Below are 15514 nucleotides of genomic sequence, written 5' to 3'. Positions count from 1 at the left end.
GAAGTGCATGTAGGCTGTGCTTATTAACAAAATGAGAAATCTGATATAGAGAAAGAAAACACTACGTGAGGATTAATCCTGGATTGCAGTTTGTGGCCAGCACTGGGCCGGCATCCAAACACAGATGAAAAAGAACAAAATTTCTCTCACCTGTCACTTACAGCAGGTACAGCTATTGCAGTGTTTTAGTCTCCTCCTTACAGCTATTGTAACAACCCCTTTTATATCAGCTTAAAATTCAGGATTTACCTCACTGTTTCATTTCTTCCTTGTTTTGTGGGAGCCAGCACTGGAGGGTGAATTTTCTTTCCAGGAATTACAAACAAGAAGCATGAGTAACACAAGTTTGGACAGCTAGCTTGTAATACACGTACACTTCAAGGAAAGAAACCCAGCCTAAAATTGGCATCCTCTTGGAACCTGGAGATGCTAACTGAACAAGAAAATACAACTCTCAGGAACACTTTTTTTTTTACATTGTTTCTGCTACTTTTGAGAGAAGTAAGCACACTGTCACCGCTGATTAAAAAAGACCTAAACAAACCAATGGAGTTGCTTTGCCAATGAGCTAGAGCACAGCAGAGTGAAATCTCTATTGCGATGCATTGTCCTTGCTCCTGATACTACAGCAAGATAAAAACAATTTAAGTAGCCCTAGTGGTTTAGTCACTGGTGTTCAATCCACATCAAGCCAAAGGATAAGTCATCTTTATTTTTTAAAATATATTCTCCTGCTTATGGTTGGGTTGACACTCTGTCGTTGCAGTCCCACAGCTGAGCCCTGTTAATTTTTCTCCCAGCCCAGCAGGGTAGGCATGTCTGCTGACACTGAAATGGTCCCCCTTCGCATTGAGCTTTGCCTGTCACAATACAGCCAATATAATGGCTATGTCACCAATGTGATTCTGCTTTCTCCCGTTCCAGGACCACGTTTGCTCCTGCACTGAAATGCCACTTTGTGGCAACGTTCTTCCTTGGATGTTCTCAGAAACTGCAGTTGTGTACATATGCTTTATCAGTCAGATTGGGTTAGGGGATGGGAAACGTGGTTTTCTGTAGAGGAAACGTGACAACCTCATCATACCAATACCTTCTACATATCAAGCTGCGATACGTTCGTCAGACTGGATGAGAGGGTTAAACGCTGCAGTCAGCACAAACAGGAGTTCTGATATGAAGGCAAATGCACCTCAGTTCTCAAACATTATCCTATTTCCCAGCATCTGTCATCAAAGAAGCCAGCAGGAGCTCAAAGAATAGCCACGTACTGTTTTCTATACAAGGCCAAAGGAACGCGCAACATACAGTTTATGTTTGACAGTTCTTAATTACTATGAGCTGTAAAGATGGTAGAAGATGAGAACTCTCATAGCAAGATCTGCTGTTCACAGCTTCCAATTTCATGCTGTGACCACCAATTTTGGGCTGCCGTGGATGTTTTAGGGAGTTTCAATCCATTACATAGCCAAACTGATTAGCATTAGGTTGTGTTCTAGTCCTTTTAAAGGACTAATCAAAATAAATTGAACATGCACCCTTCTGGAATAAGGCCTCTCACCTTCTCTTTCTCCCCTTCTCTCTCCCCCCACCCCTTGTCACACATTGGCTTCTGCCAAACAATTCAGCACCGACACTACAGCGTATCACGTGATACCAAGTGCTTCAAGCATCTTGCGATACTTATTGCTATCTACACATCCATAAGTCATTCCGCCCAGCAACGTATGTGCATACTAACGTGAGCTATTTCTTTATGCATTAAAGATTTAGAGCTCTCCCAGACCTTTGGAAGAAGCTTTTCCCCCCAACACTGAAAAATCGTCCCTTTTATGTATGTGCATCTCGTCTGCATTTCGCGTAATTAGGAAGCACAACATAAGAAAAACCTGCTATATCCTCAGATTCTCCCATTCCTCCTGCTTACACCCCTGCGGCCATGCAAGCCTGCTGTGGTTAAGCAACGGATTTTAGACGCAAAAGAACACGGCACTTATGCGGGATTTCCTTACCCGTGTTAGAATGGAAAGTAACAAATGTAAGAGGTCGCTTATTCTTAACGCTGATCTCCTCCAGAGCTAAAATGATATGGCAGTAGCAGGTGGCAAGTTTGAAGACCCCCCTCCCCTCCTTTTTTTTTTTTTAATAAATATAACAAAGGGCACACAGATTTGACCTAATGGGTCAACCATCAAAAGTTAAACTGATTTAAATAATTAGACCTAGAATGTCAGGCACCACTGCAAATAATTGCTCCTAATGCTTTTAGGATTAGATTGCTAATGAAAAGGCGCAAAAAGGAGGCCACTTGCAGTTGTGGAAATAAGTCAATTTTCTTTCCATATGTCATTTTCGCCATGTAGGTTTGCTGTGAAATCCTAAGGAGTCATTTACAGCTTTCTCTCCGGAGCTGCTGTAGTATAGACAATAGTTGTGAGTCATAAAAAATAGTAGTAAGTCATCTTGAAATACTAGTTGTTTATACACTGTATTTATCAAGCACAGCAAACATCTGCTGGTAGTTCTGACATTTTCCAATGAAAGTGACTATTGCGTATTGTTTTCCCCTTTAATTTGTGGAAAAACATGGGAGCCATTCAAATATAAACAGCATTCCGCAATAAATTTAAACCAGTTTTGGTCAAAGGACAGCTTATTAGCGGAACCTAATTTTGGTGCTCTTCTTAACTGGTTTCTGGCCGCGCTCTCAGATTTGTTCTAACAACCGAGTAGCATCCAGGGCGACTTCTGCAGCCGCCTGCTAAGGCGCTTGGTTTCCTACGCAGCCCGCTCCTCTGCTGCCAGGGTGCCCGCCCGCCCCGCTCGCAGGCAGCGCCGCGGCGGCCCCGGGCTTCGGCGGCCGCGGGTGTCAGCGGGAAGCCGCGAGTGGCCGCGTCCCCGCGTGTCGGCAGGCGCCCACCGCGGGGCCGGGGGCAGCGCCCGGGCGGTGTCCGGCGGCCGCGGAGCGCCCCGGGAGGAGCGCGGCTGGCGGCCGCGATAACGGGGAGCGCGGGGGGCGCGCCGGGAGCCGCCGTGCCCGCTGCCACCTGGGGCCGGTCCAAGCAGAAGTCAATAATTGACTTCTCCCGCCGGCTCTCGCCCCATACAAAAGGGGCCGGGAGCAGGCAAGGCAGCGGGCTGGGCGCCGCGGGCGCCGCGGGGCTCCCCGGGCCGCGCACCGCGCAGGGGGGGCCGCGCACTGCGCGGGGGGGGCCGCGCACACGGCCTCCCCCCGCCCCCGCTCCCCCGCCGGCTTTGCGTCGCTTTTAAATGCAACCAGAAAAGCAAAAAAAGCCCGGCTCCGCCCGCCGCCGAGCTGGCACCGGCACCGGCGCGCCTGGGGATGCGGAGCCCGGCCCGGCTCCGCGGCGCTCCGCGGCGCTCCGCGGCGCCGTTCGCCCGGGACCGGGCAGCCGCGGGCAGCGATCGGCCCTCCCGGCTGCCTGAATTACAGTGTTACGCGCCTCGGCAACAACATTGCCAGCCGGGACGTACGCGCTGGTGGGGTTTTTTTTGAGCTGGGTGGACAGCTCTGCGCCCGGCTGGCGGGGCCGGGGAAGCGCGCATTTCCTCCGGGGGCACAAAGCCGGGCGGGCAGGGTCCTGCCAGCCCCCGGCCGCGGGAGGGTGCGCGATCCGGCGCTCCGTCCATTGCATCCGAGACGGTGCCGTAACAAAAGCCGGAGACCCGCAGCGACGGGCAGGGCGAGCGGAGCCGGCGGGTCCTTCTCTCCGCGATCCCGAAGGGCCGAGGGGGGGCGGCGGGGACGGGGGGAGCCAGGGCGAAAGTTCACCGCGGTCCCGGCAGAGCAGGGGGTGCCCAGCGGGGCAGGGGCCGGCGCTGGGGTCGGGGATGCCGGCCTGGCTCGTCGCCCTGCAGCCCCGCGGATGGACTGCGGGGGGAAGGAGGCGATGCGAGTCCCGGGAGCCCCTTCCCTGCCCTCTCCTCCACAATGCGGCCGGATCCCCAGCACAAACACGCCCCCCGGCACCCCGAGGCTCCGCTCCCTCCTTTCGGGGGAAAAAAAAATAAAATACGGCTCACTTGCAGGGGGCGAGCGGCGATGGGAAGAAGGCTGCTGCGCCGGGGCTGCCTGCCCGCCCCGCCGGTCGCCCCCACGCCGGCCGGCCCCGGCGGGCAGCAGCTGCGGCCCCCCGCCCCGACCCCACCGCCGCCGGGGAAGGGGCAGCGCACCCCCGTGCGCGCACACACACACACGCACACAAATGGCACGGGAGGAGGGGGAAAGTTTCCAGCCGCTTCAACCAAATAGCCAACGTTTGCAATCCCCAGACAGGCACGGTGGCGAATAGAGCGTAGGTACGCCCCGGCCCCGAAAGCAACGGGGCAGCGCGCCGGGCGAGCGAGGGGAGGGGGCCCGGGGCATGGAGAGCGGGGGGCAAGGGGGGAAGGAAAGCGATCTGTATTTTTTTGATGGAACTACGGCTGGTGCCGGGCTCGGCTGCTGCAGGGCAGGGAACAAGGGGACACCCCCGCCACCCCGGCGACTCCCCCGAGTGGCCCCGCGCAGACGGGCAAATAACCGGGGCTGCAAATAAAGAGCGGGGCGCGGGGCTGGGCTGCACCGCGGAGCCCGGCAGCGCCCGGCCGCCCGAGCGGGACGCGCGGCCCCGCGCCCCCGCCCGCGCCCGCGCCCGCTCCGCGTTACCTTCTTATTGCATCTGGAGCAGCAGCTTTTCTTCCCCTTCCCCTCTCCTCCTCCTCTCCCTCTCCTGTCCTCTCGGTTTATACCAGCCTGTTCCTCATCTCACAGCCTTCCTCCCAGCGCCATCTTGCAAGCTTGTGACGTTGGGAGCCGCTCACCCCTGACCCACATTTGAATAGAAGCCAAAATGAAAAAAAGAAGAGGAGAGAGAGAGGGAGAGAGGAGAGAAAGAGGGGGAAGAAGAAGAAGAAAGAGCGGAGCCAGGAGAGGCAGGGCAGGCAGCAGCTAAGCAAGTGCTGTGCCGGTGTGGAACAGCATCGGCTCCCGCTCCTTGCCAGCGAGTTTAGTAATAAGCAATTTCCTGCTTTTGCAATAAATGTTGCCGCGGCGGGGCTGGGAGAGGGACGGGGAGCTGGGTAGCTCCCACCGAGGGACCAGGGCTTCCCCCACCCCGAGCCGCCCCCTGCCCTGCCACCCGCACCCCGAAACCCAGCCCGGAGCCCGACCACTGCCTCCCGGCAACCCAAATCCTGCTACTCCCGCCCAGGTTTTGAGCAATGAAAAAGGCATTTGTTAAGATTATTTCTCCCATCACTGCTGAGGTCTCAAGTGTGTGTTAAGGGAAATTATATAGATTAGAGCTTGTTCATGTATTGGAATCCGAAATGAGCTTTGTACACAAATGAAGAAAACATCCTCATGTATAACGCAATTTGCATATTAGCTTTGTATCACTCCTGTCTATTTTTTAAGGACTGACAGTGTATTTTGCACCACCCAAGACACAGATGAAGACATGGCCTTTGCACCCATAGAATCTATAGAAATCTGAAGTTTTGCTTTGTGCATTTTTTTAGTTATTTACCTATTGGAAGTATATCGAGGGGAAAAGTTATTTGTGTTTTGCATCCCTGGTCCTGCGAAGACTTTCATGCATGCTTAACTTTAAGCACATCTGTAATCACAGTGAGCAAGAAGGGGCTATTCACATGCTTACACTAAGCATTTGCACAGCCTGCAAGCTCAAGCTATTATTTTGTAAAATGTTAAGTGAACTGATATCACCTTAATTTTACTGACCATTGCCACAAAGTACAACTGTGCAGAAATCTGAATTATACCTTTGTAGCACTTTCTCCCTTCAGTAGCTAATTAATCTGTAATAGCAGGAGCAACACATATAAACATTTTTATTGTAATCGTGCACAGGAGTTCTTCCACTACCCCATGTAGGAATCACTGTATTAGGTGCAAGTGTGAGATGACATTTTCTTTCCTTCTGTGCCCTCGGAGCCACCCATAACCAAAACTCTCTGTAGCCTGAGCAAGGTGATTCATTAGTGAAGCCGACCCTACCATTTAACACATCTCTAAGAATTCCCCAATAGCCTCAGTGCCAGCGACTCTCTCAGCCACTTCCTGTGCAGATCCCTGCAGTTCGCATACACTTCAGCTGGATCCCAGCTGCAACCTAAGCTCTCCTTCCCTGGTAATAAAGATATTTTCTAGTTGCTCATCCAGAGTTCAAAGTTTTTACAGGAGATGGTTTCTTCAGCCCTACCAAAGTGGCTTGAGGAGCAAATAAAGATAAGGCAAATCACAACAGCCATATCAGAAAGGTCTGAACTGGTGGTTTGTTCACAGTACACCCAATAAAGAGCAGAACACTTTAACAGTGGTGAGAACAGCAAACCTGACTGTCAGCAGAAGACCCAGTGAAGTAGATAAGGATCAATTCAAGACTCTTCCCCCACCGGGAAAGTTAATTTAAGATTGGTGGTGCTGCTCTTAGCTGTATTTTAAAGCTAAGTGGCCTTGCAAATAGCCAGGGAAGTGTAGGTAGCCATTTGCTTCACGCTGTGCCAGAGGAATTGGTAGGCAAATACACAGAAGTCCTTGTGCTATGTTATCTAAACAGGGGGAAAATGCATCCTGGAGTTATTTCAGGCAAGTTTAGACATTTAGGTTTAGAAAGACCCGCTTTTGTGAATCTCTGTGTGGCATCTCAAGACCTCAACAATGCCACCGTCTGCCCTCAGTCTTCCTTCCTGCCACTGAAGCTTACCGCCCCAGAAACAGTCAGCAGAACAGGCTGCGTGCCCCTGCCAGTTCACAGACCAACATCTTAGTTCAAACCCGCTTTCATCAGACATTTGAACAAAGGTGCCAGGCTTTGCACAGAAATGGCTTGAAGCACAAGTATTTCAGTCTGTCTGCCAACTTTGCTAGGTGGGTGATAACTTTTGAGAGTGAAGGGAGTGAAGAAGGTTGAGAAGAAGGGGAGAAACATCCTAAAATGTCACCACAAGATTTAGTCTGCAAAAAGCTTCACTTGTATTTGAATCTTCTCTAGGTTTGCGGACAATCAGTTCCGAGCATCCCGAAGGAAATGGAGAGAGAGATACATTCTCAGTGGAGAGGACACAAAAAAAGATAGAAATTAGGTGTCTGGCACCTAGAAATGATATGGTAGGATGCAACACTGCATTCAGCTTCATATATACATGGTAATTATAAGGTTGAAAAAGAATTAATGAGAAAGCTAGACCTGGCACTGTCACTAGAACCATGGACATCTGTGGAGAATCTGATGAGCCAAGTAGAAGTATGACCACACCTACCTGGAAAACATCTACAGGCATGCAAGGCAGATACCATGATACCTCTAATGTCTCCAAGCAACCACAACCAGGGAACTTGCCATCCAAACAGTGGGTACACCCTCAAGTTCCAAGAAATCACACCCACTGTGGGCACGTCTGGCACTGGGTGAAACATGTGTCCGTGTATGAGAAAAGCAAATGTGTTACTGAGGTGCAGAGAACAGCATTCTCAGGTGAAAGACCGGACTAGAAGGGTAATAGTGGCACTCTGGTTACAGATGCTGTGGTGCAATGAGCATATTCTGAAGGGTGGTTTGGGCTAGTGGATACTTTGCAGAAAGAGACGTTTCTGTTTCCAGCCAGATACTTGTGATTAACTTTGATTCCTAATTTTGTTTGACTGGGTTTTTTAACATTTTTTCTGAAAAGAGCACAGTCAGGATGGCAGCAGTGGATTGTGCTGGGTGCTCTGCAGACCCAAATGAAAGCTTCAACTTCCTCCTCAGTGTGTGGATGAATATGTTGAGTACAACGCATCCAAGGTAGCTATGACGAACAGATTTTTGTCCTAACAGTATACAAAGAATCCAGAACAGAATCCAAAGAACAAGCAGATTTCACACCATCCTTAGCCCTCAGTATCTATTCACAAATAGCTCTATAATGATGCTTTCAGGCAGAAAAGTTTAATTAATACTAGCTCCCCAAAGTAAGTTATTGTTTGCAAAATACTTAGACTCAAACCAAGTCAGTGGCTGAAACCCAGAGGAATTTCAGGGCTTCAGTTTGGTTTTAGTCATTTTTGACCAACTGATGGGTTCAGAAGCAGCTCCAGTCCTTTGTAGCTGTGCTAATAGCAAGTTTAAACTCATCATAAAACAGGAAGAGGGCATGGGTAGAATTGTTGTAGTGGCAAACCAGTGCTGTGGGTGAGGAATGAAGTAATCCGAGGAAAGAAAATGCCATTGCAGAAAGTAAACAGAGTAACGACCAAAGGGTGGCCATGTGCCCTTACAGCTCTTCAGTGCCACCTGCCTTCAGTCCCAACGCTAGTGGATGTCCAGTGCCATCTAGCAGGCAAAACAGTTGTTTACAGTAGTAAACTGATGGGTAAAGCTGGGCGGAAAAGTTGAAGTGAAAAGGAAAAAAAATATAATTCAAGGAACCAAGCAAAACATACAGGGCAGAGAATGCCAGCGTAGGGTGTACGTCTGAAAGCAAAGTGAAGGCGAGGGCTAACCAGCCTGCTCCTCAAGAATAAAAAAGGATTTAGCCCTAAAAATAAAAAAAAAGTTTCTTAGCAGAGGTTTGCAGTCATTGCCTCTCTAGTAGGGTACGCCTGACAGTGCCACTGAAAATGCTGAGGACCAGAACATCAGACTGGAGCTGAAACAGGCATCCTCTGAGGCATTGCAGTGACCCAGGAAAATTGTGCGTGAATGGTAACAGAACAGCTGGTGATAGCTCATGAAATTAAAACGTTATTCTACTGTCCCCTCAATAGAAATATCCCTCTACAGTCAGATCTGTGTCTGGAAGGTCTTTTCCAACAGACTCCGAAGTGTCCATGGAGGAGTCTTATGCTGAGGCGGGTTTTGAAAATCTTTTGTCTCTTAGCTGCAAATGCTCTAAGTATGATTACACTATCCTTGGTAGAGCCCCTTTATAATTAGCTGGATTCGTTGGTTCCCCCACTGCTATCTATGGTCTTTTGACTGCGGCTGGCAGAGGGACAAAAAGAACATTACACATTACGTTTTGACCTTTGTGTAATGATACCTTAATTTCTCATATCTGTTCCTATTTTTACAAATTCAAAACTTGATAGTGCACAAATTCTCCAAATAATTTTTCCACAGCTGAAAATCAAAATGCAATCTTTCAGGAAAATCTTATGTAATCAAGGAAAACCAGAAACGGTAAATGTAATCTGAATCCTTAGTATCAAAAATAGCCCGAAAGGTTCCCAATTCAGAGCCAATTTTATGCTGCAATGGCTCACAGATTCACTCAGCTCTGCATTGGCTTGTATTGTAAGGGTTCTGTTCAAAATCATGGGGTTAGAAACCCAATTTAAAAAAAATAAACAGAGGTAACAGTTTGAGAAATTAGGCTAGTCGTTTAGTGCTTGTACAAGGTACTATTTTGTACAATTCTGTTGTATTCTTAGTGATAGAAAGTTTTAATTTCCTTGGAAGAGAAGAAACATACAATATTTTTATTGCTACAAGCTGAAGCTTTTTGCTAGGCATTCTGGCATACACAAGGCTGATGCAAGGCTTTTTGTGACTCTAATCAGATAAAAACATTGCTTCCATTATAACAAGGTCTTTGATTTCTGTTGGTCTGTGAATTTCATTGCTAATATGTTCACTCTGTACCTATCTACAAAACATCTGTATTTAACTATGTCTACCCTGTTAGTTAATATAGTCTATGCAATGGCATAATTTCACTAGACTATGGGAGAGCAATAAAAAGTAAGGAAAACAACCAATGAACAAAACCACTACTTATGTGTGTTAAGAATAAAGTGAGACTTGCTGAAAATAACTCTGAAATAGATGTCAGAAGGAAATTAAAACAAAAAGGAAACATTTCTTCAGCCATGTAAATAAACAGGGAACAAGAAAAGAACTGGTGCTACTACGAAGTGTGTGGACAAGGAAAAGATTAAAAATACTTTTGTACCCAAAATCTAAATGAAAGCTTTGCCATAGCTTTTAAGAGGAAGAATGGAGTTGAAGAAGGGAGCAAAACCAGCATGATTAGTTGGAATGAGGGAATGAAAGTGGAAATTATCACAATAAAGGTGAAAGCCAATCTAAAAGAGCTCAACGTTTTCAAGTGAGAGAGGCCAGGTAATTTCCATCCCCGAACTCCAAAGGAACAAGTACCAGATTGACAGCAAAAGTTTGAAATAAATTTTGGAGTTGGAGGTTGTTCTTATATGATTTGAAAGCAGTAGATATAATACTTTTATTTTAAAAATTATTAGAAAGTTATCTAAGTAGCCACTGAGCTCATTGATTTTGAGACCATTTCACGCTTTCCGAAGAGTTTTGAAGGAAAATATAATTAATGAGAAAAAAAAGAAAGAGAGAACGAAAGAGAAGATAAACGGGATAAAGTGCAACCACAACGCTGGTTTTGCCGAGTATCCTGAACTATTTATTTGCTGAGATAACTGATTTTCTAAGCAAGGGGAAATGTAGTAGATCTAATCTATATGAATTTTAGTCAAGCATTTGATATGATGCCACATGGGAAGTTATTAATTAAGATGGAGAAGATGGGGATTAGTACAAGAACAGTAAAATGCATAAGGAATTGTCTGAAGGAGAGGTGCCAATAGATTACTGTTGGGATAGAGAGATTACTAGTGATTCAAGACTGAACTTGTTTAATATTCACTATAATGATCTATTGCCATTTAAGCTGGAGTGTGCTAAAGAAATTTTCTGATGAAACAGTGAAGAGGCACTGTCATTAACAGGATCAGAGTATCCCAGCTGGTGAGCTGGAAGACAGTGAAAGCAATGAGCAGCGGAAATGGGGTGCAATTCCATACAAAAACAACATACATTTGGGATGCACTTCACCATTAGCCATCGAAAATTAGGCATCTTCTTCAAGCTGCTCATCAGGGCTTCTTCTGCAGCCAGTGAAAACAGGAAGATACCTCAAGAATGGAGATCTATCCTGCCTCTTCTGGATTCTTAATTTAGGGTAAGAGGAACTGTTCTGTGGATGTGTCTGTCTATTAACTCTACAGAACCCTGTGCAAAGGATGAAGAAAAATAGATTCTCTTGAAGGAATAAAACTGACTACAACAAAAAAAAAAACAAAAAAAAAGGATGCATTAGTTTGTCAGTGGATGACTGTGAACCATCAGTACATGAGGCGGAAATGGAAATGACAAACGTGATCCTAGAAAAGGTTCTTCCACTAGCAACAGGAAGGCACTGCTGACGTTACACAAGGCACTGCTGGACCATCATGTCTGTTGTTGTGTAGGATCTCATCACAGGTGTTAGGACAGGTCTTAGTCGATCAGGATGCCCAGGGTAGTCATAAAAGACATGAGCTTTCCAACAAGAGCAGAGAGCTGAAAACTGCAACTACTTTACAGACAAATGCTGATCCGTGGAATGAGAGATGTACGATACGTTGCTGATAGCGGCTGGGAATTTCTGTGGTGCCAGGATCTCTTCCAGTCTCGTGTTTCTAATGTTACAGATAGGAAGGTGTTAATCATCAAAAGCATGTGTATGCTTTGACTAGCTTTTTTTGGTCCTGTTTTTATTTTTTTGTGTTGGCATGTAAGTACATTTATGTGTGTGTACACACATACACACACACACACACACATCCATCCATAGATACATATTTAAGTGAAGTTTTGCTTCTACTGCTTATTGGGTAGCATAGAGATACGGAGCTATATTGTGTATTGTCTGTAATAACGCACAGAGCCAGCCGGTATTTGTTACTGTGCTACATTTCTGAGTAGTTGTGGTGTTGACTTTCAAGTTATAGGTAACCTAAAAATCTCTTCTTGTCCTCACATTAGATAAAAAGAATAGGAAAAAACCCACCAAATTCAGCTGTACATAAAATCTTTTTGCTTTCTTTGTGTATATGTACTTTGAGTGGCGCTGTATACAGTATGCATAAGTAATTAATGTTGCAAGCTGGACGAATGAATTATTGTCAGATGGAGGTAAAGCATACAATATGGTCAAGTAAGCAGTTCCAATAATAGCTGTGCTTATAGAAGCAAAATGTAATAGAGGGCAAACGCTACAGGTTGCCAGATTGGTGTCGATGTGGAGCTTTGTTGCCAGTTGGTGACCAGGGGACAGCAGAAGGATTGGTTTTAGCTGAATGCTTTTAAGCTTATGTGTTTACCACACGTAATGAGATTGCTTCTCAAGCAGTGGCACTTAAGCAAAGGCCGTAGGTAATTTTAGCTTGATTTAGTTGGTGGAGGTCTAACTAAAAGCCACCTTTTCCTCCCTCCCCAACTTGGCATTTTCTCAGTGAGTTACATCTAGGTGAACATGAGCCATGCACTGTCATTGCTGGCACAGCTAGCTGAGGGTGACACGTGCCTCTCCAGCTGGGAACTTAGCTGAAAAAAATGGAACTGTCGTAGAGCAACTGGGCTGTGCAAAATCCCCAAAGCTGGCACTGCCCAGGGTGAAGTACAAACCCAGGGAGTACTACAGGTTTGGTCAGGTCACAGCAGTGTTTTTAATTAATGTGGTAGAGAAGATAATCACAAGATACAAGGACAATAAAAATGCTAATTTCCATACAAAGTGGACACCAGAATATTAGGGTACATGGTAGCCCAGCTGACAACTGCCCTTTAAAGCCAATGGCCGTGCAGCTGTCACTTTTTATATTGTATAAGAGAAAAAATCTGCAGTTCCCTTGGTTTCGTGCACACATACATAGGTGTGTATTAACTGAGTATCAGTGGCCTCAGAATCAGTGTCACCCACAGAGGCATATGCATAACATGCTCACATGCACTCGCAGACTCGGGGCACAGTCCCTATAGGGTTTGCTACCTATCCTACCTACCTCTTCACAAACAAGCAGAGTTCATGTTCAAACTGCCCAGTGTACAAAGCAGATAAAGACTGGCATGGAAGAGCCCATGGGCAGCTTGGCAGCCGTCTGTAGTTACTGGTATCAAAGGTCACTGAATGCTAAAAAATAAATATGTTCTAGTGCCAGCAGGGCACTGGTGATCAAAGATAAAAGTTTCTCTACCACCGGAGAGATGTTTTCGTGTTTGGTACCAACATGGACTGTATTTACTGTGATTTTTCAAGTGCTAGTGAAACTATATGGGTGTGAAACGTGTTTTGCTTTATGCTGGCAGGGGATCTGCTTCAAAGGCCAGCCTCTCTTACTCTAGCATACGCTATGCTGTTTTCATGGAAAGTGGTTTTTGTGTTCACCTGCACTGCAAAGCAAAGAAATTCACTGGGTTCTGATACTTTTCATTCTTTTTATTTTTCAAAAGTGTTGTTGGATTTTTCTGTCCTAAAACTGCCTTTCTGTTTGAATCTGACTTCACTGGTACTGGTGTAAACCAGAAATAACTACGCCGGAGCCACTGGAATGACATGGGTGAAAGGGAGAGGAGACTCCAGCCCAGTGCCTGACATTGTTAAACAAGGTTATAAACACCATTGGTCAGTTCATAGTCATCTTCTGTGATCAACGCCAGTGACAATGGGAAGCCTGGCTAGTCATTTCATACCGTGTAATGCAAGGCGACTATAGTTCAGAGGACAAAGAACAAGAGATTGGGATTTTTTTCAGGAGCAGACAGAAGACTGGTTATGAATGTTTGGGGTGATTTAGTTTCATTGTTTTCTGTACCAGTGCTGAGGGCTGAGTGGCGCTTTCTTGCAGATTTCTAGATGTAGTACCAGTTTAGGGGTTATCCATGGGAATGCAGACCCTCTGCTTCTCCTTCCTCTTTTTAATACTTGCATTCTGTTTTTCCTTTTGTTTCTCTGGAGGCACGACATCTCTGGCAATGTTCTCACACTGTTTCAGCTTAAGGACAATGCATGTAAAAAGCAACATACTAGAAACCCGGATGCTGGTCCCTGGTGCTCTTCTATCACCCCTGGGCCAGTGTCATTTACAGCAGCTTTTAGCCTGCTCTAGCCAATGATGGGCGACAGGATGGTGCAGGGACAGGGAACTACGAGTATCATTGAACACCAAAGACACCACAGTGGCCACCTGGTACCACACATGTGGTGTTCACAGGCTAAGGAGGTCCATAGCAGGACTCTGGGCTGAATCAGAGCAAAATATTTTCAACCTTTGCTTAACTTCTGGTGACAAATTTGATGTTCTAAATTGTGATGCTAGCCCCGTTCCTTGGTGTAGCATTTGCAAACTGTGACATGTTGCCAGGTAATAGTCTACTTATCCAAAATGTCCACTAAAGATTGAACTTGATGTAGAGAGGAAAACAGTATATATCATCAACAACATTTGCTGAAAAATATCTTTAGCTTGTCAGCAAAAACGCAGCATTTAGGACATTACATTTTTCAGTGGCTTTACAAACACTAGAGAAGGATACGGAGCAGTAAATTTTACACTCATAATTGTACAAATAGAGAAACAAAGGCAAATCTTTCTTCCAAGTGCTCAGGCAAGCAAGAGCCACAGGAAAATTCTGGAGTAGTGAAGGACCAGAAGTATGTAGTTATGAAACAGATGAATATCATTGCTGCCCTTTTCATCCAGCACAACAGAAATGCTGCATTTGCTCTCCCAGAAGCAGGAGGCAAAGGATGGCTCCTGAAGAAAATCTTTGCACCTTCTTGCATATCAAGCGACTCAGCAGTACTCGCTGTTAGGGGCTGAATGAGAGGAGAGCTGGATACACAGAAGGAAAGGGAGCTGGAGTGGAACAGCTGGGCACTTCTGCAAGCTCTCCCCATTCTCCTGGAACCTTTAACAGCACATCTCAAAATGTTCGGGATTTGCTTTAGGAATCGAGAACTTGCCCAGAGGCTGAGAAACAACATGACGTGCCTTGGGCTGCAGGAGTCCGTGTCAGAAACTGGTTAGAGCACAAGCATTTCTGCATCCCACTCCTCTGCTTAGATGAGCAACCCACGCCTCTGTAAATCATACAGGAGGCACTCATGTTACTCAGGCTTTATGTGCGTGCAGTAAATCACAGAGGCTGTAGTGAGGGAAGACCCGTCTGCCTGCTGGCTGCCAGGGGCATTGAGGCAGTGCTGACTCTGGCGGTGGTGACTGAACTGCCACCATGCCCTTATTTACTTTATTTTTAAATAGGGCATAGAGTCTTCTCGTACAAAAAAGGGTTGCTTCTTCCTTGTCTATTCTTAAACATGTATTCTAGTTATCATTCAATCTGTTATGAAACACTTGTCTTAGGATAAGATCACTGAGGAAGCTGTGGCAAGACAACCCTGACAATTTCTGGATGCTGCAGATCTTCTTGGCACTTATCTCTTTGATTACAGCCCTGAATATGCAATAGAAACTACATTTTCCCGCTCCTCTATAGTTACTGCAGTTTCCTTGGTGAGTGCTCCCAGCCCCTGAAACTCCTGTCTCCTTCATTATCAAACTTATTGCAAAGTGCTGCTGACTGCTCTGTTCTTTATCCTCTCTGTCCCAGTCTTTTTGCAGGGCCGTAGTAGACTGTATCAAGAAACAGCTTATTGT

The 15514-nt window shown here is 46.3% G+C and overlaps 1 protein-coding gene across 1 annotated transcript in view; it reads right to left on the bottom strand.

Moving 5' to 3' along the window:
* The window catches only part of HIC2 (HIC ZBTB transcriptional repressor 2), a 73657-nt gene extending 68579 nt beyond the window's left edge, over positions 1–5078 (bottom strand). Inside the window, exon 1 of the mRNA XM_072880203.1 lies at positions 4667–5078. The gene's annotated coding sequence lies outside the window, so the exon portion shown is untranslated. The remainder of the gene's footprint in view (positions 1–4666) is intronic.
* Positions 5079–15514: the final 10436 nt, after the last annotated feature.

The sequence above is a fragment of the Ciconia boyciana genome, chromosome 15 (assembly GCF_034638445.1).
Source record: "Ciconia boyciana chromosome 15, ASM3463844v1, whole genome shotgun sequence".
NCBI lineage: Eukaryota > Metazoa > Chordata > Aves > Ciconiiformes > Ciconiidae > Ciconia > Ciconia boyciana.
The sequence above is the reverse complement of the archived record's forward strand: the minus strand, read 5'-3'. Positions and strand labels throughout refer to the sequence as shown.